The sequence below is a fragment of the Acromyrmex echinatior genome, chromosome 11, assembly GCF_024713525.1.
Source record: "Acromyrmex echinatior isolate Ae372 chromosome 11, ASM2471352v2, whole genome shotgun sequence".
Classification (NCBI taxonomy): domain Eukaryota; kingdom Metazoa; phylum Arthropoda; class Insecta; order Hymenoptera; family Formicidae; genus Acromyrmex; species Acromyrmex echinatior.
Window position 1 is genome coordinate 1,059,112 of NC_141862.1, and position 26,105 is coordinate 1,085,216.

General features: G+C 40.8%; 1 protein-coding gene across 1 annotated transcript in view; it reads right to left on the reverse strand.

The window, feature by feature from the left end:
• Positions 1–26,105, reverse strand: part of LOC105152390 (4-vinylanisole receptor) — a 68,319-nt gene that overhangs the window by 5,618 nt on the left and 36,596 nt on the right. The gene's annotated exons all lie outside the window — the stretch shown is intronic.

The following is a 26,105-nucleotide window of genomic DNA, read 5'->3' on the forward strand; positions in this document are numbered from 1 at the left end:
CGCTCAACCGCCGATCACGCCGATGGTCAACTCGCCGATGACGATGGACCACGTTTCCCTCGAGGCGCAAATCCGTTACGACACGACTGCTGCGTCGACGATGTCGCAACTGGAGCGCATGAAAAGGACGACGCTATCGCTCTCCAAGTAGAGCTCCGCAACCTCTGCATGGCGGGCGGGTTCCCTCTCCGAAAGTGGGCCGCCAACTGCCAGGAGCTTCTTCGCGACATTCCGTCTGAGTACAGTCTCACCAGAGACTCGAGGTCGTGGGAACTAGAGAACCACTCAACGCTGGGATTGCGCTGGTATCCAACCAGGGACGAATTCGCTTTCTCTGTTCCTCCTCGCACCGTCGTCGCGTTCACCAGGAGAAGTCTGCTGTCGGAGACCGCTCGATTCTTCGACCCGCTCGGATGGCTGGCTCCAGTGACCATTCAAGCAAAAATTCTCATGCAGTCGGCCTGGCTGCAGCAGCTAGAGTGGGACACACCATTGCCGTCAACCATCGCTGGAAAGTGGAAGCGGCTCTGGGAGGAACTTCCACTGCTTGAGAAGCTCAGAGTCGGCCGCTGGCTCGGCGACACGAGCTCTCAACTCGAATTGCACAACTTCGCAGACGCATCCGAAAGAGGTTACGCCGCTGTGAAGTATCTCCGCATCACCGCAAACCACCAAACGAAGACTCTATTGTTGACAGCCAAAAGCAAGGTCGCGCCGATCAAACCTGTTTCTCTCCCGCGACTTGAACTCTGCGCCGCCGCCGTACTGTCAAGTGTACTCGTGCACACGCGCTCTGTGCTAAAACTAGTTGCAACGCCAGTGATCTTGTGGTCCGATTCCAAGGTCACGCTCCACTGGATTCGAGGTCACGTCTCCCGCTGGATTCCACAAGTCCAAGCAGTGGTCAAGCGATGGCTGCATCAGTGCGTGACATGCACACGGTGGAGGGCTGCCACTCCGCAACCAAAGATGGGAAACCTTCCTCCAGGAAGAGTGACTCCCGTACGACCATTTCTTCACGTGGGCATCGACTACGTCGAGCCTATCTTCATCAGGACGAGCAAAGGGCGTGGGCACAGCGCTCTCAAAGCGTTCATCGCTGTCTTTATCTGTTTTAGCTCCAAGGCCATTCCTCTCGAGGCTGTTTCAGCTTACACCACCAACGCCTTTCTGGCTGCTCTCCGCCGATTTACATCTCGCCGAGGACTGTGCACGGACATCTACTCCGATTGCGGCACCAATTTTTCGGGCGCCGACCGGCAACTTCGTGAGATGCTCCGAGCCTCCTCGTCACGCGAGTACTTAAATACTCTGGCTACCAGACCGAAATGGACCAAGGATGCTTTGCCACCACGCCTTGGATCGCTATGCATTATTCGTTCCGAGCTCTCACCGCCGAATAAGTGGCCACTGGCACGGATCACGCAGCTACATCCTGGGGACGACGGCGTAGTGGTCACAGTCAAAACCGTCTCATCCGAATTAATTCGTCCTCGAGTCCAATTAGTTTTATTGCCAGAAGAGGCTAACGCGTTTATCTCGCACTCCAGTGCATCAAATGTAAAGAAGAGCTTGAATTGATCGCGTGTACTTTCGTGAATCATTTCGTCAATGTTATTTATCAGATAACTCTCGTTTACGGCTCAAGTTCTTCCACGAATTCATTGCATTGTATCGCTTGTTTTATTTTCGCGTTTACTGTTTTTTTGTAATCTCTATGCGTAACCTTATACATATATCGTCACGGAGATGACGAGGCGGGCGGGATGTTTGAGATCGGTAATTCAAAAAAAAGGTAAGAATTCCTTCGGTCGACCGACAGTAATTGTTATTGAACGCACGCACAAGGCGAGCTCGTGATTTCATCTCGAGCCTGACTTTAAGCCTCATCAAAGTCAGAGATTTATTGTTCTGTAGTCTTTCAAAACAATTCGGTACACGCAAACAGGCACCGACAACGGACCATCGAAAGTTCTAGAACAATTCGATTCGCGCACGCGAGCGCCGCGCTCCGACGAATACGTCACGCGCTGTCACCAATCCCGCGTACGGATTTTCTGTCGCGCATGACTGTTACGTTGAACGTCGCTAGAAAAGAATCGAAAGCGCCAATCAATTTTGTACAACCAATGCCACGTGATAATTACGATTGTGGCAAAATTTAATTGGATTTCTCCCAAGAAGAAAGCCCGGACCGGAAGTAATAAATGCTTCGATCTCGCCGGTTCTAAAGGCAGATTGCGCAGATTGCGGAAATAGTCTACACCGCTTATACCGTCTACACCGCTTAGAATTCTTAGACTTCTCAGAGTTCTTACTTCCAAAAAAGTTCTTAGAGTTCTTAGAGTCATAATCTCGCTTCGTAAAATCGCCGTGCTAACCGTTTAGTGAAATCGCTATAAACCGAAACTTTCGAGAAGCTTCGAGGAAAATCGCCGAGATTTTCCATCACCGCATTTCCAAGCTCAATTTGGAAAAGGTGACCGCATTTAATATTCTGTTAATCTAATCTTTAATTAATCATATCTTTTGACTTTGTAACTGAATACATTAAAGAAATTCTTTTGTTAAATTAAATGAAACGGAGTTCTCTTCACTGTCGTGCATCATATCAACCTTGTACCGTTTTCTCACTCGAACCTTTTTCCGCGCGGTGCGCTCTCGCACACCTTTTCTGTTCTTGTTTTGACCAATCACATTTGATTTTACTAAAAGTTACCAAAAAAGAAGTATCGCTCTCTGTTCAGTTTTGTTTATGCTCTATGTGTACTAGTTTCTGTCTTATTTGCTTGCAATGTCTCCCTCTTTTTGTATCGAAAGGAACGTATGTACGAAAAATAATCGTTCTTATAAGTTAATTACTAACTGCTTTCCGATTTCCTTTTTACACTGTATCAGATCATAACTGATCAAAGTTTCACTAAGCGTAACACACATTATATTATTTATTTATTATGTACGAACATATAAGTATTTTCCATACAGCATCGAAAGTTTTCAAAAATATTTGAGAATCATTTGAACTCAAAAGTGAAACATTTCATAAAAATTGTGGAATATGTTTGCAACATTTTTGAGACAGCTTTAGAATAGCAAAATATCCGCGATTCTTGCACATCAAACCTTGTTGAAAAGTTAATGAAATGTTATAGAAAGAATCTGCAATTTTTTTCTTTTTTTTTAAATATATAGGCGGATCAGCCCGCATGCTGGATGCTCCTGGCTGCAGGCTGGCTTATGTCACAAAAGGAAGAGTCCCCAACAGCTTCGGTTCATTGCATTGGGGATTCTCTCTGAAGGGATAAGAAGGGATGCGGATTCTGTCCGTAGGAAAGGGCGAGGAGCCGCACGGATTCCATAGTAGGATCCTCGTCCCTCCTGGAGGGGGAGCCGCGTGGCCGCTCGAACGTATTCCGAGGTAAGACATGTGACCCCTGTCTCCGGACTGCTTGGACATATTCCGAGATTGGGCCCGGGAGTGGGACATAGTAATCCAGCACGTTTGCAACAGCGTCCCTTCCGAAGCAGGCGCGCTGGATAGGCGGTTGTCCACCATGGGACATAGACCTCCCCATGGTGGACGCCGGTGAGGATCTGGAAGGAACGCTACTTCCATGACCCAATCGTTGGGTGGCGTCATCCGCGTTGGGTGCCTTCTTAGTCGGAGGAGAGGAACCCTTGAAAATGAGAGGGGCTTGTCCCGCCCATGAGTAAGGGGCTCGGAGGCCCGTGCTCCTGATACACAATACTGGGTGCCAGAGTCATATGTCAACCCCTCGGGGGAACTCGGGACTCCGTCCGGGTCATGTTTTCGGACGAGTGAGGCTAACCCTGGCTGACGGAGCTGCCGCGGAGTTCGGGACTAATCTAGAAATGTCAGACATCAAAAACAAGGAGATAGATAACGAAATGGAGGAGGTGAAGACATCCGATTTAAGCATGGACGACTTTTTCGAATTATTCTTCTTACAGAAAGACTTTGCAAGAGACCTGGCCCTAGGATTGGGAATGATCCCTGTAGAGGAGACTATTTGTCTCTTCGCTGCAGAGTTGAAAAAAATCCAGGTTTTTTTTTTAAAAACTCAACCTACTGGCTTTTATAAGAGTTTTATTGGAGATTTTTTGGATTTTTTAGGGGTTTTTTTTAAATATCCCTAAAAAATATCAAATAAAACTCCTATAAAATATCAAATATCAAATTAAATAATGATAAATACAATGTAAACTAAATATTACGTGAAAAAATATCAAATAAATAAGATTATTTGATATTTTTTCACATAATATTTAGTTTACATTGTATTTATCATTATTTAATTACATATTCAAATAAACTTAATTATAAATAAATTTGGTAAAAATATTAGGTGTTGGAATTAATTCGTAGCGTTTTTAATGAAAGAATGTTATTTATTTCACATGAGCATTAAAAAATACATTAATGAAAGTACTTCCCATCACTTGTAAAACGCTACGAATTAATTCCAACACCTAATATTATACTGATAAATTTTTCAAATATAAAAAAAACACTTCTATATAATGAAAACTCAACAAATAGAAAATAAGAAATGTAATGGTTGAAGCTGGATCTTTTAATGCTTAAATAATTCAATATGAATTTGTGTGTATATATTATACAATATATACATGCATATATATCATATCATTGTAATCATTTGAACTGCACGCCAAAATTTTATCGGACTTAAAACACAGCTAAACTACCGAAATAAATATCACAATTGAATTTTAATGCTCAATAAGCATCTATTAAGCTCTTAATATGCTGGAAATCAATAAATAAATTTATTTATTGTGAAAAATATTATCTCGGCTAGGAGTTGTACCTGGATTCTAACATCCCGTGCGAGATTCTAAATTTTTAGACTACTGAGGTTTCTATAGAAGATAAAGAAAGAAATAATGATACTACGTATTAAAACTATATTAATTAAAAACTATATTATTTATTTAGATAATTTAATATTTAAAATTAATCCTTAAACTTTTTGATTAAAAAAATTTTTAAACAAAAAAACAAAAATATTTTTAAATAAAAAAACAAAAAATGTTTAAACAAAAAAACAACCTTTTTTTAAATATTTGATTAATCATGTTTTTCACCATTCGGGTTTATCTTCTCGAAGATATCTGTATATTTGTATTAGTTTCGTCGCTTTTCTTGTTCCAAGCTTATTCCGAATAGGTGTTTAAACTAATCCACAAGTTGAAAAAATCCTTTCGAGTCCCGCGTTGTTTGATGGGCACGAATGAAGTTTTTTAAAGAAGTCGCAAAATTCCATAGGTAAATTATTCTTTTTCATAGTTTTTAAGTCCATTAATTGTCACCATTTTGCTGAAAAAAATTTTGCAATTACATCTTCTAAAAATATGTTTGGTGGAAAATATTCCTTATCTTGGAGTTAGAAGTACAGTAGAAACGGATAATATTCTGGCTAATTTTTCTTTAATCAGTCTTCTGCTTGTGATTCTTGGTCAGAATTTAATCATTTCTCTCTGAACACTGGATCCGTTATGTTGGCGAGGAAATTAAATGGCTTTATCACTTCTTGAAATCGATTATTAATGTCATTACGATAATTTGAAAGTTCCGAAGATTCCATCAAGTTCATCCAAATTTCTACAGCTTTTGCAATTGACATGGTATCACTTTGTAATGAATCCAAGGAATTTCCAACAATTATATCAGTTGATTTAGCAAATTTTTAACCTCTACATATAAACCTTTATTTGATGTTGAAAATGTTACTGATTCCTGCTCCATACGAATTTCATTATATTTGTGGAAATTTTCTACGAATGTATGAACACATTTTTTTGAGAATTCTACCGTGTGTCATTTGGTATTTACATTTGTAGCATCATGCCATTTTTATTGATCAACCAACTATGAGATTGATGATTTCTGAAATATTTCTGCACTTCCACATGTTTCATAATGTATTTATGTATGTTTTATAATATTTTTCAGAGTGACGACCGATTCCTATAGATTTAAAAAAATGAACAGAGCAGTTATATGTTAAAATATGCGGATAATCATTTTCCATTAATTTGCCTTTATTTTATTCTCATTGTCCGAACAAATGGCAAATACGTCAACCTTATATTTTTCTTTTATTTCCTTAATCGCAATGTGTGCCAATTCACGGCATGTTTCCGTTGTTTTTTTCTCTGATCCACAATTCAGGACATTAAACAAATAAGATTGCGTACCAGTACATACTGTGTGCAATTATAGGATCATTTCGGACGCTGGACTAGCCACCTAGCAGGAGAGTTATGCAAGTTACATTTGCATTCTTTAAATCGTTGACAATTTTATCAATTTCTTCGGCAATCGATAAGATTGCCAGAAAAGGCCCTGCATGTTGTTTCCGATTCGGCGATTTATATCCAGGTCGCAAATTTTAGAACATTTGTTTGGAAATTTTTATTTCCACAGCTGAAAAATATTTGAATGAATATTATTTCCAAAGAAAAATCTCGCGACATCTTTATTTAATTCAATTCTTTGAGACTCGGAGATTAATATTTCAAAACTTTTTATGGACGAGTTTTTTATTTTTTTAGGAGAGTTTTATTTACTTCCTCATTATTATCATTTGATACGTCGTTCTCTACTTCATAAATTGATATGTTCCGTATATGACATTTTTTGAGATGCGCTCGAATTCTTTCAATCTTAGAAGATATTATATTTTCACAGTGCTGACAAACTGTTTTTCCAACTTCATTTACTGAAACTTCACTTTTCTCGACGGTTTTCTTCCGCTTCCGAACGGCATGATTTACAATTTTGAATCTGTATCACAAAACACGTATTGAGTGAGAAATAAAAAATGAGTAATGTCAACTGTTAATTTTATAATGTTTGATAAAAATGAATTCTTTCTCTCTCTTTTCTAAACATGACGTTCATGCGTACACACGTTAAGGACTCTTCTATCTTTAATGACGAAAAATAGAAATTGTATTCAATTTATAGAGAATTTTATCATTTTTTAAGTGGAATTAAGCGAGTATTATCTAATGGGAAAATATACAATTTTTCGACAATGTTAAATTAGATCTCATAATTTCAGTTTCCATCTACAAAAATATTAAGTTATTACAATAAATCTAAAATACGGGTATACAATGTAAAGTACAAACGTACTTAAAACGGTTTATAATTACTTAAAATATTTTTTGTTATATTATTTGATTCTTATTTTATTTTTCAAAAATCATACTTAATTATTTTTGTTTTTTCAATGATTTTAATACTAATCTATAAAATAAAAATATTACAAAAATTGTGCAAACATTTAAAATAAATGATTGTTGTGAATATAAGATACTGTACAAATTTTTTCAAAAATTTGAAAAGTTTTGCTAGTTGAAGATCGTTTAAAAAAATCTATAAACAGATTTTTTTTAATATTATAAATAATGAAAAAAAATTTCTAACTAATGATAAAGATAACATTTTAATAATTTAATATGTAAGTACTTTAAAATAAGACATTTTTTTATACATAGAAATTGAGCTTAACTTGAGAAATATCTACGTTATTTATGAATTTTTATTATGATAGTGTGCTTATATAGATACACATTGTACAAATTTAGATAAAAACTGAAGTTTTCTTTTAGTCACATTGTCTGAATTTTCAATATTCAGAATATTGTTTGAATTTTTAGCCATAATTGTATTCTGCTCACATTTCTCTGAATTTCTAGCTATAGTTGTCTGAATATTTCTGATCTCGATATCTCTAAATATCAGAATTGTCTGAATTTCTAACCAGTTATATGAATATTTCTAATTTTGTCTGAACATTTAAACACTTTTATCTGAATTTCTACTATTTCTAGTCGCTAAAAATTCAGACAAAAGTATAGCAAGACGTTTTATTTTTTAATAACATAAAGGAACTTTAATCTAATGTTAAATTCTTAAAAAATACTGTTTTAAAAAAAATATTGTTTAAAAAATTACGATTTTTAACCTCTTAGGCACGATGCGCCACTATAGTGGCTTTCGCGGATGTCATCTTTCTAAACGACGCGCCACTATAATGGCTTTCGTGGATGTCATCTTTCTGAACAACGCATCACTATAGTGGCTCACTCTAGTGGCTCACTCGCTCACCGTTTGAATTAAATGATCGTTTTTATATATTTTGTTTCACACTTTTTTTGCTTTCTCAACGTTTTATAACAGTGTTAACAATATACAGACAGAATATACAGTCTTTGTTTTTGATACCAGGGTAGGAATTGTTGCTTTTCATTTAAATAAATAGAAAACGAAGAGCAATTTGTTATAATTCAGGAACAGACTCGGAAATCGAAAATGATATAAACAAAAACATGCGTGGTAGGAAGAATAAAAAACGAAGATCACGCTATGAGTGTGAAGATTGTGACGTGGATCTATGTGTCGTACCGTGCTTTAAAATATATCATACTCAATTGTATTATTAATTATTAAAGTAAATTGTTAAAGTTAAAGTATGTGTATCATATCTTTAAGAAAAATTATAATTTAATCAAAAACTTCATTCCAATGTACTCGCGTAGAGAACAGCATTGTCCGTCACACGTTGCAGTGCTGTATCGTTTATGCATAATTCGCGTTGAACTCTGCCGTACAGAGAAACAGCCCCGCGCAAAATTCAGCCGTGCCTAAGAGGTTAATAATTAAATTAAAAGTATGTCAAGGCATAATAGAAATTCCGAATGTTTATTATGTCCCGACATAATTTTAATTTCTCGAATTATTATTATGTCGCAACATAATAATAATTCAATGAATTAAAATTATGTCACGACATAATAAAAATTCAATATTATTTTTATGGCCATAATGAAATTTTCGTATTTTCATTATGTTTTAGAATAACTTTAAATAGTGTAATTACTATTATGTCGCAACATAATAATAATTCGATGAAATAAAATTATGTCACGATATAATAAAAATTCGGAATTTTTGTTATGCCTTGACATAATTTTAATTCATGGAAATATTTGTATGTTATGACATAATTTTATAATAATTTATTATTAAAAATCACAATTTTTGTTAAGACAATTATTTTTTAAGAATTTAACATTAGATTAAATTTTTTTTATGCTATTAAAAAGTAAAATGGCTTGCCATACAAAAGTGTTTAAATGTTCAGACATCAAAATTAGAATTCAGACAATGTCTGAATTGATATTCATTATTCAGGCATTGAGATAAGAAATATTTAGACAACTACATTTAGAAATTAAGAGAAATGTAGCCAGAAATTAATTTAATTGATACAACTATGGCTAAAAAATTTAAACAATAATACAATATTCTGTCCGAAAATTTAGACAATGTGACTATAACAAAATTTCAACTTCTGTCATTGAATTTTAAGACAATTTTTTTATACAGTGTACAGAAAATCGATTTAATGAAATTAATAATCAGGCAATTCCAAATAAAAAAACGAAACTTACCTGTTTCTTTAACACTGAATATATATCATTTTAAATAAAACTCTTAAAAAACTCGTACAACGTATTCTCTACGCTAAACAATTTGTACAAATCAAAATTTTCTTTTTTTTTTTTAAAGATAAAACTCTTTAGATCTTTTACGATATGTTTCTCTATGATGAACTATTTGCGACTAATCAAAATTTTCTTCGTTCCGCTTCTTCTCGATCTTTTTCATTTGTTTTAGAAAGCATAAGACCATGGTCCGATTCATGCTGACAACGCTCATGAGCATTTATCTTTAACATTTGACAAACAACAAAGATAAAATAATTTTTTAGCGTGTGAGCGTGAATCGGACCGCGACCTAAGAAAAGTTCATTCATTGAAAAAACAATAGCGATTAGCGAACCGTAGACGGTCTCGCGCTTGTTCACGGCATCACATGGCACCACGACGGTGACAAAGAGACCGCCGCGCTATTACATACACACTAGATTGCCAAGAAAAAAAATTTCTTTTTTATTTACAATTAGACAACATTGGCTGCTTTCGGAAACTTCACTCGTGTATCATCTTATCCTTGTTTAACATTGGGTAAACAACAAGAATAAAATGATATGCGAGGGGACTCGGGTGATGTTTCCGAACGCAGCCCTTAAATATGGGAATCAACTGTGAGCACCAGTCGTAGATCGATCAATTTAAAATAATCTGCAATTCTGCAATTTCTATAACAGTGCATCAGGATGCGAAAAATGAATTACGCAAGTCGTAATACTTTTTATCGCACTACAGCGTCTCTCAAACTTTATTGACATGTATCAAATGTAAGAAATGTTTTAAAGAAAATTGTTGAAGTGTAATAATAATTTCTTATGTTAGCAACACATTTTTTGTTACATTTGAGGAAAATATTTGAGGAAATCGATCAAAAATCAAAAATCAAAAATATTTGAAACTATCGATAAATGCTGAAATAGTATAATAATATTTCTTTCAATAAATTATAATATTAAGTTATAATATTAATAAATTTATTATAATATTATATAATATAATAAAAAGCATTTGGGTATAAAAAAATCAACTCAAAAGCGGTGAATGTATTATATATTTTATAGATTTTTAAATGTAATTTAGATACAATTTTAAATAAATTTATGGAAAGAGAACTTATAAAATCAAATATGCATTAAAAAGTATGCCTTTAAATAAAATTATATTACACATTTAAATATTAATACTATATACAATACTATCTATACAGTGATGGGAAAAAGTTCCGGAACGGTGAAGTATTTCAGCGAATTGCATTTTTTTGGGAAAATGTTAAATACAGAAGTTTTAGGATTTTTCCCTGGCTATCTAATGGTGATACTGAATTCGACCTTGACTACAACTTTGAAGGTCATTTCAAAGTCAAGTTCACTTTTTTAAATGGGAACCACTATTTTTTATTGCGGATTTGGAAAGAGCGGGAAATTTAACGTCAGAACATGACCTTGACCATAACCTTGAAATCAACGTCAAGGTCATTTCAAGATGAAAGTTCCAAAAGTCCTGGTACGGCAAGAATATCTCGGCGAAATTACGGGAAAATGTTCAATACGAAAGTTTCATGATTTTTTCCCTGGCTATGTACGTTGTTTGTTTAACACACAATTTCAACATCTCTTAGCCATTTTTCAACCTAAAATAAAAAGTATTTTTCATTTTTACCATGTGGAGGTAGATGTCTATCCAGAACCTTTTTACTTTTTTGTATTTTCATTTTTTGTTTTTTTTTTTTAATTTTTTGTACTTTTTACTTTTTACGTAAACGCGTGTGCGTGCGCGCGCGCGCGTGTGTGTGTGTGTGTGTGTGTGTGTTGTATTTAATGTATTAAGTGTTCAAACTGATGTCCGCTTGACAGTGTGCCATACGTATGTAAATACTTTCCTGAACATTTTGTAACATTTCTGGTGTGATTGAATTAGACACATTTATTATTCTTGCTCTTAATTTATTAATATCAGCGGGTTTAGTCTCAAACACTTTACTCTTCAAATATCCCCAATAAAAGTAGTCTAATGGTGCTAGGTTCGGTGATCTAGGTGGCCATTCAATCGAACCTCTTCTACCTATCCATTTATTATGAAATATTTCATTAAGATAATCTCGAGTAGCTACGGCAAAGTGAGCTGGGGCCCCATCTTGCTGAAATCAAACATGTTCAAAAGCGAGTCCAGTAATTTCTTGGATACGTAGCACGACTTCCGTTCGTAATAAATGCACGTAATTCTCCGCATTTATGTTCCCCTCGATAAAATATGACCCAATAATATTCTGTCCTAAAATTCCTGCCCAAACATTTAGTTTTTTTGGGTATGCGAATCTTTCATCCAATGAGGATTAACATCAGCCCAATATCGCATATTCTGACGATTGACAGATCCACTTATTTCAAAAGTAGCCTCGTCAGAAAAACAAATCCAATTGAAAAATTGATTGTTTTCGTCATACCTCCTCATCATTTCATCGCAAAACTCCACTCTTCTGTCATAGTCATCTTCAGAGAGTTCTTGGACGAGTCTTATTTTATACGGGTAGTAACCGTGTGTCTTCAAAATTTTTGCAACTGATTTTCGGTCGATATTATATTCTTGAGCTACTCTCGAAAGAGGATTGTGCGGGTTTTCAATAATATTTTGTAGAACCTGCATAGACACATCATCATTAGTAGCTGTCTTTGGCCTACCGGATCTTTGTTCATCGGTAACTAAACCAGTTCTCTCGAATCGTAAGACAGTTCGATGGACAGTAGATTTCGAAATAGGATCACGCGTAGGAAATTTGTTATTAAACAGATTGGCAACTTCTTCATAGGATCTCATTTTATCACCACACCCTCGCATTATGAGAATATGAATTCGCTCCGTATCAGTCAGACGCATATTCAATACAAGCGATTGGAACAATGCGACTATGAATAATTGGACGAAATTAATTTTACGAAGGTATCAGCACAAAAATACCAGAACGAAGTTTTATTTGCATAAATAACGCGACAGTTACGTACTTAATACGGATTCCACATACACAGATATCTTATTATTAGGTTTTACATTAAAATTCCGTACTATGTGTACTGCGAAATTGATTTCAACCTGCTCCTTTTTAAAAAGTATAAAATAAGAAAACGAATGCTACTGCGCTGCAAATACCGCATATGTATGTATGTATGTATGTATATATACATAGACAGACAGACAGACAGACACACACACCCACCCACCCAGTCTTGGTCTTGGTCTTGCTAGTGGTCTTGGTCTTGGTAGTGGTCTTGGTCTTGGTAGTGGTATTGGTCTTGGTAGTGGTATTGGTCTTGGTAGTGATCTTGGTCTTGGTAGTGGTCTTGGTCTTGGTAGTGGTTTAATTTCGAGGGAAGGAGCGGCACATCTCTCGCCATGCGCCGGACACGGTCTGTATCTACAATATGGCACCTTCTTTCCGTGTAGAACGTAAGCGTCAACAATTGACACAAAAAGATAAACTGAGCAAAAAATAAATTGTACATATAACATCTACCTCCACGTGGTAAAAATGAAAAATACTTTTTATTTTAGGTTGAAAAATGGCTAAGAGATGTTAAAATTGTGTACTAAACAAACAACGTACATAACCAGGGAAAAAATCATGAAACTTTCGTATTGAACATTTTCCCGCAATTTCGCCGAGATATTCTTGCCGTACCAGGACTTTTGGAACTTTCATCTTGAAATGGCCTTGACGTTGATTTCAAGGTTATGATCAAGGTCATGTTCTGACGTAAAATTTCCCGCTCTTTCCAAATCCGCAATAAAAAATAGTGGTTCCTATTTAAAAAAGTGAACTTGACTTTGAAATGACTTTCAAAGTTGTAGTCAAGGTCGAATTCAGTATCACCATTAGATAGCCAGGGAAAAATCCTAAAACTTCTGTATTTAACATTTTCCCAAAAAAATGCAATTCGCTGAAATACTTCACCGTTCCGGAACTTTTTCCCATCACTGTATATATCCCGGCCGAGGCAATATTTTTCGCAATAAGTTTATTACAGTTCTTTAAGATTAATTTTGGGAATTGGAGGGGATTATTAATATTTCAGATCAATTGCGTTAATGCCGACAACCATATCGGCACGTAATTATCATTTCTGAAATTAATTCATTTGTTTGAAAATATATATATTAGTTCAACATCTTAATACTTAGACGTAGCGGCGCTTCGGATTCAAAGTAATGTTATTTAACATAAACGGTCTTGTTTCCTATCTTATTACTATCTATATATATATATATATATATATATATATATATATAAAAAATATAATTTTATACACATATATATATATATATATATATATACAGGGTGTCTCTTAAGATGGGTCGGGGCCACATTGGAGGTGAAGAATGGATCAAAGGGAACAAAAAATTCTTATGCCATTTTGAGATACTCGCTGTAATTTTCGAATTAAAAAAGGAAACGTCTAAGCCAATATGCGATTAAGCCGCGCCGCGCGAATTCGTAGGACGGCTCACAGTCGAGTGGCGACGAAGCGCTCTTTCCCTTTCCTTGCGCATCGCCACTCAACTCGTATGAATTCACGCGGCGCGGCTTAACCGCATATTGGCTTAGATATTTTCTTTTCTAATTCGAAAACTACAGCGAGTATCTCAAAATGATATAAGAATTTTTTGTTCCTTTTAATCCATTCTTCGCCCCCAATGTGGCCTCGATCCATCTTAAGAGACACCCTGTGTATATATACATATATATATATATATATATATATATATATGTATGTATATATATGTATACCATATATGTATATATGTATATATATGTGTATATATATATATATATATATATATATATACAGGATGTATAAATAGTCCCAGATCCCTTAAATATTTTGAAAAATAAGCATTTTTGAGAAAAATGTTTTAGATAAAAAGTTATAGGGTTTAAAAAAATCTATGATCGTATCTATGATCCGTGACATTGGGTGATTTGATATTGGGTAGCCAATGTCAGAGGATGTAATTAGTAGATCTTTTTAATCCTTACAACTTTTTTCTGAAACATTTTTCTTGAAAATGTTTTCAAGATATTTAAATTTAAGACTTTTGTACATTCTGTATGTATTAAAATTTTGATATAATATGTTAACATTATCAGTCCAATTAGTTTAATATACCTATATTTCTTTAAAAACTTTCCCCCTAGATTTTTTTGAGTGAGTAAAATAATGCCAACCCTGCTTCGCTGACAATGAGAGTATTGACAAAGATGTCATGCACTTGAGAGGAGGGAAAGAACACCAACTCTCCGCCCCCTCCCCCCTCCCGGTGCTGCCGTGGCGGAGCAGTCGCTCCCGCAACAGTCGTCGAGTCCATCTGAAGGAAGTGAGCAAGAACGTCCAAAACTAACTAGAACGGACGCTGTCATGAGGTCGCGCCCAGGCCTCCGCTTGCAGTAAAAAGGACACGGATGCCTTCAGCATCCCTGAGCATTCGAATATAGAGGTAGGCAGCGAAGGGGGAGGCGGAGGCATCTGCCAGCAAGAGGCTCGAGGAGACGACCAGCGACCTGGATTCGGCCAGTACTTCTTTGACTTCCTTCTTCAAGAAATCAAGCCAGAGGGATCATCCCAACTTCCCTGACGATGAAAGGAATAAAAGGAAGAAGGATTCAGCATCCGTCGTGAATCCTTCGGACGAGAAGACATCGATGACAAAAAGGGATTCTGATGAACCCCCGGATAAGGTTAGCGTGGAGACCAACGATATAAGAAGGAAAAAAGGGGAGAAGGAGCACATGATTACGGGGCTCTACGTCGGACATAGAGAGGCCATGAGGCAAGCCAATGAGGAAAGAGAGAAGGGGCTCCAACTAGCCAGGGAGGCACTCATCAGGAGCCTCGACAAGGAGGATCTCCTAAAGAAAGCAAAAATCGATCTGGAGAAATGGAAGAAGGAGGTTGAGGACCTTACAACCTTACCAACTTTCAAAAAAGGTTATGGAATGCCAAATGGAGGTTATCCAGACCTCCTCCAACCTCAAAGGAACCTACCAAAAGTCTCTGACGACGACTACCACAATAGGATGTCTGGAGGTGTTCAAGGACAGAGTGGAAAAAACTCGAGAGGATACAAACTCCAAGGAGATCCGAGCCCTAAGAAGGGAATTAACCACTCTCAGGGCAAGGATGGAAGCGAAGTTCGAAAATGAAAAGAGGAAGGCTTCTGAAGCGTCCGGAGCGGTAGAGCGCTATCTCCAAGAACTCAAGGTGCTCAGGAAGGAAAGGGAAAGCATGCGATCAACTCTCGCGCATACCTCAGTTTTCACCTCTACAACACATTGGGAAGTACATCGCGCTCCGGCAATGATGGAGAATACAACTAAGGGAGGAATCTAGAAGAGCCTTAGGCAAAGCTCAAGGACGACTAACACGGACACAGATGGATATCGAAGTCCCCGAAGAGATTGCAAAAAGCAATTTTCTCTCTCCCTCCCCTTGGAAGAAATGCCCCTGGCGGTAAGATCTCTAGTTCAGGGGAAATGTTTGATTTTGGAAGACCGTCCAACGAAATTCCATTATAAAATCGTGAATTCCTCTAAAGAAAATCCGTAACAGTCGAAGAGGAAGAAAAAGGAGAGGATGGCGAAACTAGCCATTCCGAGGCCCTTGCAGATATGATCAGGAAGATCGTGTCTAAGAAAATGGCCAGATTCAGCGGAGTCTTCCCCTCTACGACGCGGATGCCTGACGAGCATGGAAACCACGGGATCTGTGTCAAGATCAAGGAAGGAACGAGGAAGGAACCAAGGAGGGAAAAGGGAAAAAAGGAACAGGCAAGGCAAAAGAGAAATCCACCTCCACACTTGGACAGAGACAAGAAAGCCGGACCGTACCGCGATCCAGAGATACTGCCCCTCCACCAAGAAACCTAGTCTCAGATTCTTAGCAAGAAGGCTAAGAGGGAAATAAGGAATGTTCCTCAGAACACACAGAGAGAACTTCCTAGTACGGGCCGTAATGGACAACTCCAGTCAAAGGCAGACGCGAAGCCAAAAGCTAGGAAACTTTCACGTGCTATCAGCAGCAAGAGATCTCGTATTCAAAGATAATGAGACTAAATATCGATGAGATCGGTATCTCCGAGATTCACCCCAGGTGAGCCTCTAGCACCGCACTAGTGCATTTCTTCTAGAAATCCAAAGCGGAGCGGAAGGGAATACACTTGCCGATAAAGTGAAAAAGGTATTGGCCGACAAAGAGAATGTCCTGATCTTTAGATCCGGAAAAGACCGCGGAGGTCAGGATTAAAGATATCGAGGACTCCATCATGCCGGAGGAATTAGCCGAATACATATATGTTAGGCGAAAGAAGGAGGTTGTAAATTCTTCGAGGTAAAGGTGGGTCTTATTAACAAAGAATGGTCTGGATACGATTTGGATCAAATATCCTTTAATCGCAGCGAATAAAGTAACCAAGGCGCCGAGGATTAAGATAAGACGATAGTGCGCGTGGAACTCCTTCCAAACAGAGCACTACAATGCTTCCGTTGCCTGGAGAGAAATTACGTCAGGACAGAATGCACTAGTGCAGTAAACCTAAACAACAGATGCTACTGGTGAGAACTGGTGAGCCATATCGCACAGCAGTGCGCAGCACATTGCACGGTTTGCGCCGATCTAGGCTATCCGGCGAACCACAGGCTAGGAGGCAAGGCCTGAAATCCCCCTTCCAAAAAGAAAAAGGCAAGGAAATCAATGCCATCTGTGATAAAGGAGAGGAGGCCTCCTGCGGCCTCTGGGAGCTCCCAACATGAGATACACTTTAACGAGAAAAAGGGCGAGGAACCTCCACCTCTGTCATAAAGGGAAAAGAAGGTGAGAACCCCGAAGTTCATCAATAAGACAGAAATAAAAGCCATGGAGATGGAGGCTTTGGAGAAAGCCCCACCCCAAAGCGATGCGGACTGCCAGGAAGAAATTACTAACGAATCAGCCGAACATCTCGACCCATTAGTTCGAGATGCCAGCTTAGAAAAGGATGCTAACAATACTGACAATAATGCTTAATAAGCTATTACAGGCTAATATTAATCATGTCCATCAGGCCCAGAACATCCTCCTCCAGACTATAGCGGAGTATGACTACGGAATTGTAATGATTGCGGAACTTTACTGATCCCCACTGATCACCCTCACTAGGTGACGAATGATAATGGCACGGCGACCATCATCTGACGACAGACGAGCAGTCCATTCTCATGCATCTTATTGGAGTCATCTTATTGGGGATATGTGTGCTGCTGTTAAGTGGGAAGACTTAATAGTCATCGAAGTCAATAGTCAGAAAATTCCAAACTAAACCCACAATAGTTGCTCGCGACTTCAATACCAAGTCCAGCATATGGGGATCTGCTATCACGGACCGCAAGTCCAATCTAGATCCAATCTAGAGAAGTGGGCGGTTACATCGGGACTGTGCTGCCTGAACTCTGGTAATGCTAGTACATGTATCAGGCCCCAGAGGGAGTCGATCGTCGACATCACTTTTGCAAACCTCCTAGCGTCATCCAGAATTAATAATTGGCGAGTTTTCCCGTACAAGACACTCTCAAATCAAATGTATATTCAGACCATAATGGGAGAGACAGGATCGTAAGTGCGCAGATTACCTCGGCAGCAGCAATGGATGGTACACAAGTTGGATAAGGACCTGATAACGGCAGTTATCATTGTGGGAACGTGGGTGGCTCTCTCACTCATGGAGGAGAGGGATCCTGACACAAAGGCGAGTAACGTACAGGCCCTCATGTGAAAGCATGCGATGCCATTCCCCGCTCTAAGTGTGCTACGCCCTGATGGACGGAAGAAGTTGCGCATCTCTGGGATAGGACCATAAGAGCATTGAAAAGGACTCGCAGAACATCCTGTGACTAGGAGAAAATCGAGGCTAGAGTCGGACCTAAGACATGCACAGGCTCTTAGAACTGCGATCGTAAAGACAAAAGGCAAAGCTTGGGAAGAGCTGATACTCACCTTCCCTGGATCCCTGGGAACGATCATACAAAATGATCTTGGTTAAACTAAGATGGTGGTCGCCCTCACTTACGGAATTCATGACGCAGAAGCACTGCGTCGATGCTATGCGTCAGACAGTTGGCTGAGGAAACCACCCAGGAGGGAAATGTGATAATTTTCTTAGATATAAGGAATGCTTTCAATTCATAGTTCCGTACCATAAAACAAGATCGGCCGGGCATTCACGATTCACTGAATTCCGCCATACTTACGAAGAATCGTAAGATCCTACCTGAATGGGAAGAAAGTAATCTACTCAGCTGAAGATCGCCAATCCGAACTCTCCCTCGATTGCCGGATCGTTTGCTATGCGGACGATACAATAATCTTGGCAGTCGAGGAGAACTGAAAAGAAGCCACACTTAAGGCCAATGAGTCCCTAAATGACGTAATTCACAATAGAACAACTGCGCTACAGGTGGCACCTCTGAAAACAGAGGCCATCGGTTTTTACGGCAGGGGAAGACTGCCGAGGGCAAAGGTCAGAGTCGCAAAGGTCAGCGTCCAGGTACAAACTCGGATATGATATCTGGGATTGACATTTGACAACAAATAGAGATTTGAGGCGCATTTTGCTAACGTCGTAACGAGGATTCCTGCATCACAGCGGCGGATGGTGGGCAGGATAATCAAGTACAAGACGACGTCCTTCGCGGCGAACACCGCCCTAGCCGGCATGCCTCCGTTGGAGCTGGTTGCTGGGATGCACGCCGAGATATATGAGAAAGTCTCAGAATTGAAAAGAGGAGGAATGACCCACGTTTCTACCAAAACTATCAAGTTAAGCATAGAGCGAGACAAAAACTCCACCAGAGATGGGAGACATGGCTGTTTTCACTCGGCTATGGAAGAGAGGAATTAGCAAAGGCTATCCAGTCATTTGCAATTAAATGGATGGAGTCTTGGGTGAGCCTCTCCTTCCATGCGACGCAGATGCTGACTGGCCATGGGTGTTTGATCGTATCTACGCCGTATTGAAAAAGAGAGATGCACCGAAAAATGCTGACAGTGCAGTGCCGCGTCAGGTACTTCGCGGCACACCTTGCAACATTGTTCTGCTTGGAACAGGTAAAAGGAGGTCCTAATGGGGGAGGCGAGGATTTATCCCTGCCATAGTTGGAACTATGTTGATCGAAGACGGTCGACGAGCCTTCCTCTCCTTCTGCGGCAACGCTATGCGGCAGGAGGAGGATGAACGTGCAAGGGAAGGGGTACACGCACGAGATGGAGGAGGGAGCGGGGACGGGGGAACATAAATTTCCTAATCTTCTCCTCTTCCCCCTTGATGTGTGAGGAGATGCGTCGCCCTACCTCACGGGGCGATACATGGTCTGTCTATTAAGGCAGACACTTATTATTAGTGTGGTTTTCGGCGGGATCGATCGCTGCGCTTGCGCGGTGTTCGGCTTCTCGGACGACCGTAGGGTCGTGAGACGGCGAACGGGTGATTCGCCGCCTCCTCGAAACGGCCCGACGGGCTGGCGTCCCCTCCCGCCAAAAATGAAAAGGACTGAGCAGTATAGCGCATTTGGCGATGGATTGTACTACAGATGAAAAGAGTTCAAATCTCGTCAGGGTCTGGACGCTCGCAATAGTTTTAGAGAATAAGTTTCCGCTTTCACGGCGGAGGAGTCCTAACCCCGTCCCTTCCCCGGGAAACGGGATATGCATCAGCATTTCCACTGCGTCAAAAAAAAAAAGATTCCTCCTTGTTTCCTCTACGTCACGGTATGCCACCATGATGTGGTCCCCTTCACCACGACTCACTCTTCGGGACTCTATTCGATCGATGTTATCCGCATACCGGGCCCTTCGCTGGAATCCTTTGGAGTTTCGACGCGGGTACCGGGCGGGTGTTCCCATCCCGGATGGCCAAGAGCATACTCGCGGGTTGGTTACCTGCGGTGTCGCCGGACACAGCAGGCACTCTGGCCTACTTCAGCCAAAGATGTCGTCGAGGCTCCGTTGAGAAGGGGACGTACAGTAGGATGTTGAATTCAACGCGTTTCATTGGATGGGTGTATGGTAGTAGGGGATAGGTGCGGAAGTTGTTCCCGCGGGGAACGACGGGAGATGCGGCCGATCTTGTGTACGCGAAAAGGATGGGACATCGACGTGAGAAGGCACTTTTGCGCCGCGATCGGATAGGCGGAAGATGAAGGGGACGGAGTCATTTTCGAACTTCATCATTCTACCAATAGGAGTTTGCTTTCCTCCTCGCATAAAAATCCGAAGGCATTGATTAACGAGTAGATCAAAGGGAGCGTAGACGGCAAGGGAGGGACATAAAAAGCGATTGGTATCTCCCGAGCCCGATATGCTACCGACAGGGAATGCACGTCATTCTCATATAAAAATACGGATGTGTGGCATGGGTAAGCCGTAAAGGCCAGGGGTCATTCTCCCCCTGCAAAAACACGGAGGATGGTCGCGTAGGTGAGAAGATAGCCGTGCGGAGATAGCCAGCGCAGCGGCGTAGAGTGTGACAAAAGGCAAAGATTTTCCCCGAGATTGACGCCACGCAAAACATGGATCTGCCTCTCCATGGCTCTTGAAGTGAACCGGAGGTAGGAACATGGGTAGAGGCCATTACAGTGATCGAACGGGAATCTGTCTTTTCCTGGTCCGAACTTAGTAGTTTGCTTAAAGCTTAATTTGTAAAACCGAAGGCAGACACACGGGTAGGACTGCTTGGATGCAAGGATTTGAAACTGGGTTACCATCCCCCAAAGAAAGATCTGCCTTCCTCCTTAGCGAAATTTGAAGAAAACGGGTAATGCGGCTGAGAGGCGGATCTGGTGAGGCCAATTCCGCCAAGCAGGTAATCCTTACCCTGTCATCTAACTGAAGGGGGACGCGCTGTGGAGGCGCGGCCTCCGGAAGACGCGCCGCCATAGACTTGCCAAGTGACCGCTGTCACTTCCATTATTTCAAGGTAGGTCCCCACGATGGGACAGGCCGGGCCTGTGAATTGCAGTCATTCGAACTGTAGTCTTCGGGCATTGGGAGGTACGTGCCTCCCAACAACCTCTCCCCATTCCTCTCCTCTAATTTCGCGCCGCGATCGAGCTAGGAGAGAGTGTTGGGTACAAAGTAACCTTCGGGCCCAGCGCCTCCGAACAGAGGTCCGCCTCCCTCTGTATAATAATGGCGGAGGCGGGGACACGGGCAGGTGGAGATGGATAGTCACCTGGGCTACAGTTGGCATACACCGGTCTGCATTTCCTCTAACTTAAAAATACGGATGAGAGACAGGTGGATCAGCAAGGCTCGGGTTCAACCCATAGGACTCGGACTGGCACCACACATGGCTAACAGGGATTCGACTCTCCCTGGATAAAAAACGGAGTAATGGAAGGAGCTGAGGCGCGAGGGTCCGTATGTTTAGGACGAGGGTTTTTAAAGGATGGAAAAGCGCGTAAGGAATGGAGGGGCCGGAGTCGCCTTAGTGCTTATGGTTCTCGTAGCGTACGAGATACTTACGGGCTCAACGCAGAGGATATACCTCGCCTTTGCCTAATATAAAACCGGAGACAACCGAATAGGTGGAGACGAATAGTCGCGGCTCTTCTCGTCTAGGAGTGCGCGTAGAGTTTCGCACACCAGCGCGATGTTCGTCGCGCGCGACACGCGATATCTAATGAGTGTTAGCTTTACCGATGTTTTCATTCTAAAAATATATTCTCATTGGATATCGCGTGTCGCGCGTGACGAACATCACGCTGGTGTGCCGGAGCCATTATACAGAGTCTGAGGAACCGGATAAGATCGCATCAATTAACAATGATACTATGACTAGGAAAAGAAAAATGGACCGTACACAGAGCCAGTCAAAGAACACTTACAACGTGACTGAGCTCTACATAAGCATGAGGGAAGTCATTAGGCTGGCTAATGAGGAAAAAAAAGAAGTTTACAAATCGCCAAAGAAGAGGTGATCAGAAATCTCTTCGGCTGTGCCCTGGTAAAGAAGCTCAAGATCGACCTAGACAAGTTTAAGGAAGAGGTAGAAAACCAACGGAACGACCTCTCAAAGAGCGCAAGAGTGTCAATTGGAGATCATGCGAATAGCCAGGACTTCCTCGAATCTCAAAGAGAAAATCCCTTAAGATCGCGGCGGCAGCAACTCTAGGATGCATGGAGGTGTTCCATGCCAGAGCGGAAAGGTCACGTGAAGAGGCGTGTACCGAGGAGATCAAAACTCTAAAAAGAGAATTGAATGATCTCAGGGAGAGGACGAGAATCGAGAGAGATCTCAAAAAATTGAGGAAAATCTCAGACAAGGCAGAGAGCGTACCTTCAAGAACTAAGAGATTTAAAAAAAAGGATAGGGACAACAAAAGGGAAATCTCAGAGGGCTCCCACCAAAAGAGAGAAAAAGGGAAGAACTGTTGGAAAAGAGATTCCTCAGATCCGCCAATAAAAGCATTGAGTCCACTGCTGCCCCAATGGAAATTGTGGATAGTGACGATGAAACGAGGAAAAAAGTTGTTCTCCCTCCAAAAGAAGAATGGCCCTCTGCCACCATAAGACCTACAATCCAGGATAAGGCGTGAATACTCGAGAACAGGCTCTTAACAAGCCAGAAGATTAATTGGGTCTCCAAATAAGTGAATAAGTTAGTCACGTAGTCAAACGCGCAGAAGAAAAAGATCCAAGCCGCAGCTACGACGGATAGGTCCGAGTCCATGGCGCCTGGATTCCTGACGGATATCATGAGGGAAACAGTCAAAGTTGTCAAAGAGCTGGGATAGGGAAAGATAAGGCCCTCTTCTCAACCGTATAGATTAACTACGGGGATCGCGAGGTTCGTCCTGATCATAATAAGAAAGGAACAACGGGAAATCCCCCGAGTATTACGGATGGGAAGAATAAAAGAAAGGAAGAAGAAAGAAAATCGCTCCTCCCTCCGAGAGGAGGATGAAAGAAACCTCAGTCTTTTAATTCAGTTTGGACACAATAACTACGGAAGGCCCAGAAAACCTGGTCGAAGGTGCTAAGAAGAAGAGAGAAAAAGGTCGCCTCTCAGAGAAACCCACCTTCAGCGGGCAATAAAGGGGAAATCCTTGCCAGATCGCAAAGGCCCCAAAATTAAAAAAGCCCCACGCACGACTGTGGTGCAAATCATCAATATTGGCGCGCTGAGTTTTGCAGAGATACGGAGAACGACGCGAGAGTGCGTAAACGTTGATGAGCTGGGGATCAAGAAGATCCGCTAGAGAAAAGCACTCACGGGTGCATTTCTATTAGAAATCCCAGGACTGGCGAGTACAGCGCTGGCGGACTCTCTAGTGAACAAACTCCATGTAGCGGATATAAAAGGGTCAAGATCACAAGGCCCTTTAAGGCAGCGGAAATCCATATAAGGGACATAGAGGATTCCGTCTCCTCTGTAAAGATAGCCTCCATAATTGCTCGAGAGGGCGACTGTGACTCGTCCGACATAAGATTAGATCCTATTAACAAGATTTTAAACGGTCTGGACGAGCTTGTTGCTGCCCTATGGTTGCAGCAAACTAGTTCATCAAGACAAAAAAAAATAAAGATGGGCTAGACGTCTGCCAGGATAGACTTTCTGCTTGACAAGCCGCTACAATGCTATCGAAAAAGGACACGTACGAGCGGAGTGCCGCAATGAAATCGATAGAAGCATGTGCTGCTTTCGCTGCGGCTAAAATGGACACAGGGCCATAGATGTGAGATTCGCCCTGTGCGCTTCAGCGGAAAGACCATCAGATCACAGAATAGGAGGCAAATCGTGTAATCCTGCTCAGAGAAAAGGCAAGAATCCGATGAAAACGACGATCCCTCAAAACAGATGGGAGAAAGAGACAATGAAAATCGAGACAGATGTGCCTTTCTCTCAAAGAGAAAAGTCACCGAAAAATCTTTCTCTCGATAAGAAGAGCGCAATCATTATTAAAGGCCCAAGGAAATCGCCGTTTCGCGGCGCTCGAGCACGCCTGGACATGAGTCACTCGATTCATCGCCACGTTCAGAGAGGAATATACCAGCTTGATCAAAAAGTTTCCGGAAGAGACCACCAAGTGATGCTCTGAGTCAGCTGATTTGAGTTCTTTTTTTTGGCTAGGTTGCCACATCTATCATTGACATTTCCATCAAATTTCATCGCCATAGCTTAACATTTGTAAAAATTACGCCGTCTTGAGTACATCTACCTCTGCGCGTGTTTTCGATTTTTTACAGTTTTAAAAATGGAGTTGAATTTGCAACAACGAGTTTGCAACAACGAATACCATCCAACAGCCATCGAATTCACCCAATATAGCTCCCTGCGATTTTTTTCTGTTCGATCGAGTCAAAAAACCTGCGGGGAACGCGTTTTAACAGCCGAAAGGAGGTAATGGAAAAATCGAAGACGGCTCTGATGGCTATACCAATAATAGAGTTCCAGAAATGTTTCGAGAGTTGGATCAAGCGCTGGCATAAGTGCGTTGCAGTCGCTGGAGAGTACTTTGAAGGGGACAATATCACTTTTGATGAATAAACTTGTATTTTGGATTTTCTGAATGAATTCCGGAAACTTTTTGATCAAGCTAGTATATCGCCATATACATATATCCGTAATCGGTAGTGAATTCTATTTAATAGCGGCATTTTTGTTCCGCCGAGATTGATGGCATTTCTAAAATATTGATCTACGTTAATCTTATCCTCCAATTTTACCACAATCATCATTATTGAAGGATAGAGTGTCGGCGCGATGCGCCAGGTCTACGTGTAAATGGTCCACGTTGACGACGCGCTTGACGAATATTCGAGCCAAATCTTTGTCATACCGTGTTGACACATATAAAAATGGACGATGGACATTTCGCACTCATCTTTAAGATTAACAGATTCCAGAACTTGTGTTATGTTGAATATAGTACGAAGTCGCGTTTCGACATGACGAATGTGTCTTTGACGTCGTAGGCTACGTACTTGAGACCGCCGGATGTCGTGGGCATCAATCGAACCGCAAGTACGATCATATTCAATGTGAAAGCCGCACAAATTTTGCATAATCTGGGGTCTTTGCCTGTTAAGTAGGCCGGAATTTAGTCCAGAAGAGGACTCTCTTCCGCCATTTGAAATGGTACAAATATTACGCGATCACGATTTCGATTTCGCCGAACACAAATTCATATCATTTCGACATCAGACGTATTTGGTCGTGACTGGTCATGAACAGCGGTGGGTTTCTCCGTCCAAATTTATCGCGTTTCTCGAGATATTTCAAAACTTTCACGTTTTGTGAGATTAGTATTTCCTTTGGCTTCGTGAGTAGCATATCTATGTATATTCTAAGCCATGGGGCAAGCCGCGGGGTGAGGGGCCGGGGGGAAAACTGGGCGAGAGGGGTATTGTGGTGCGGGGGGGCAGCCAATGAGCGAGCTGCTATGGCCTCCCACCACCTCTCGCGGTTTTCCTCCCCGGCCACCGTCCCCACGGGCGCATGTGTGTGTAAGCTGGTGACGTCACGGCGTGACGCGT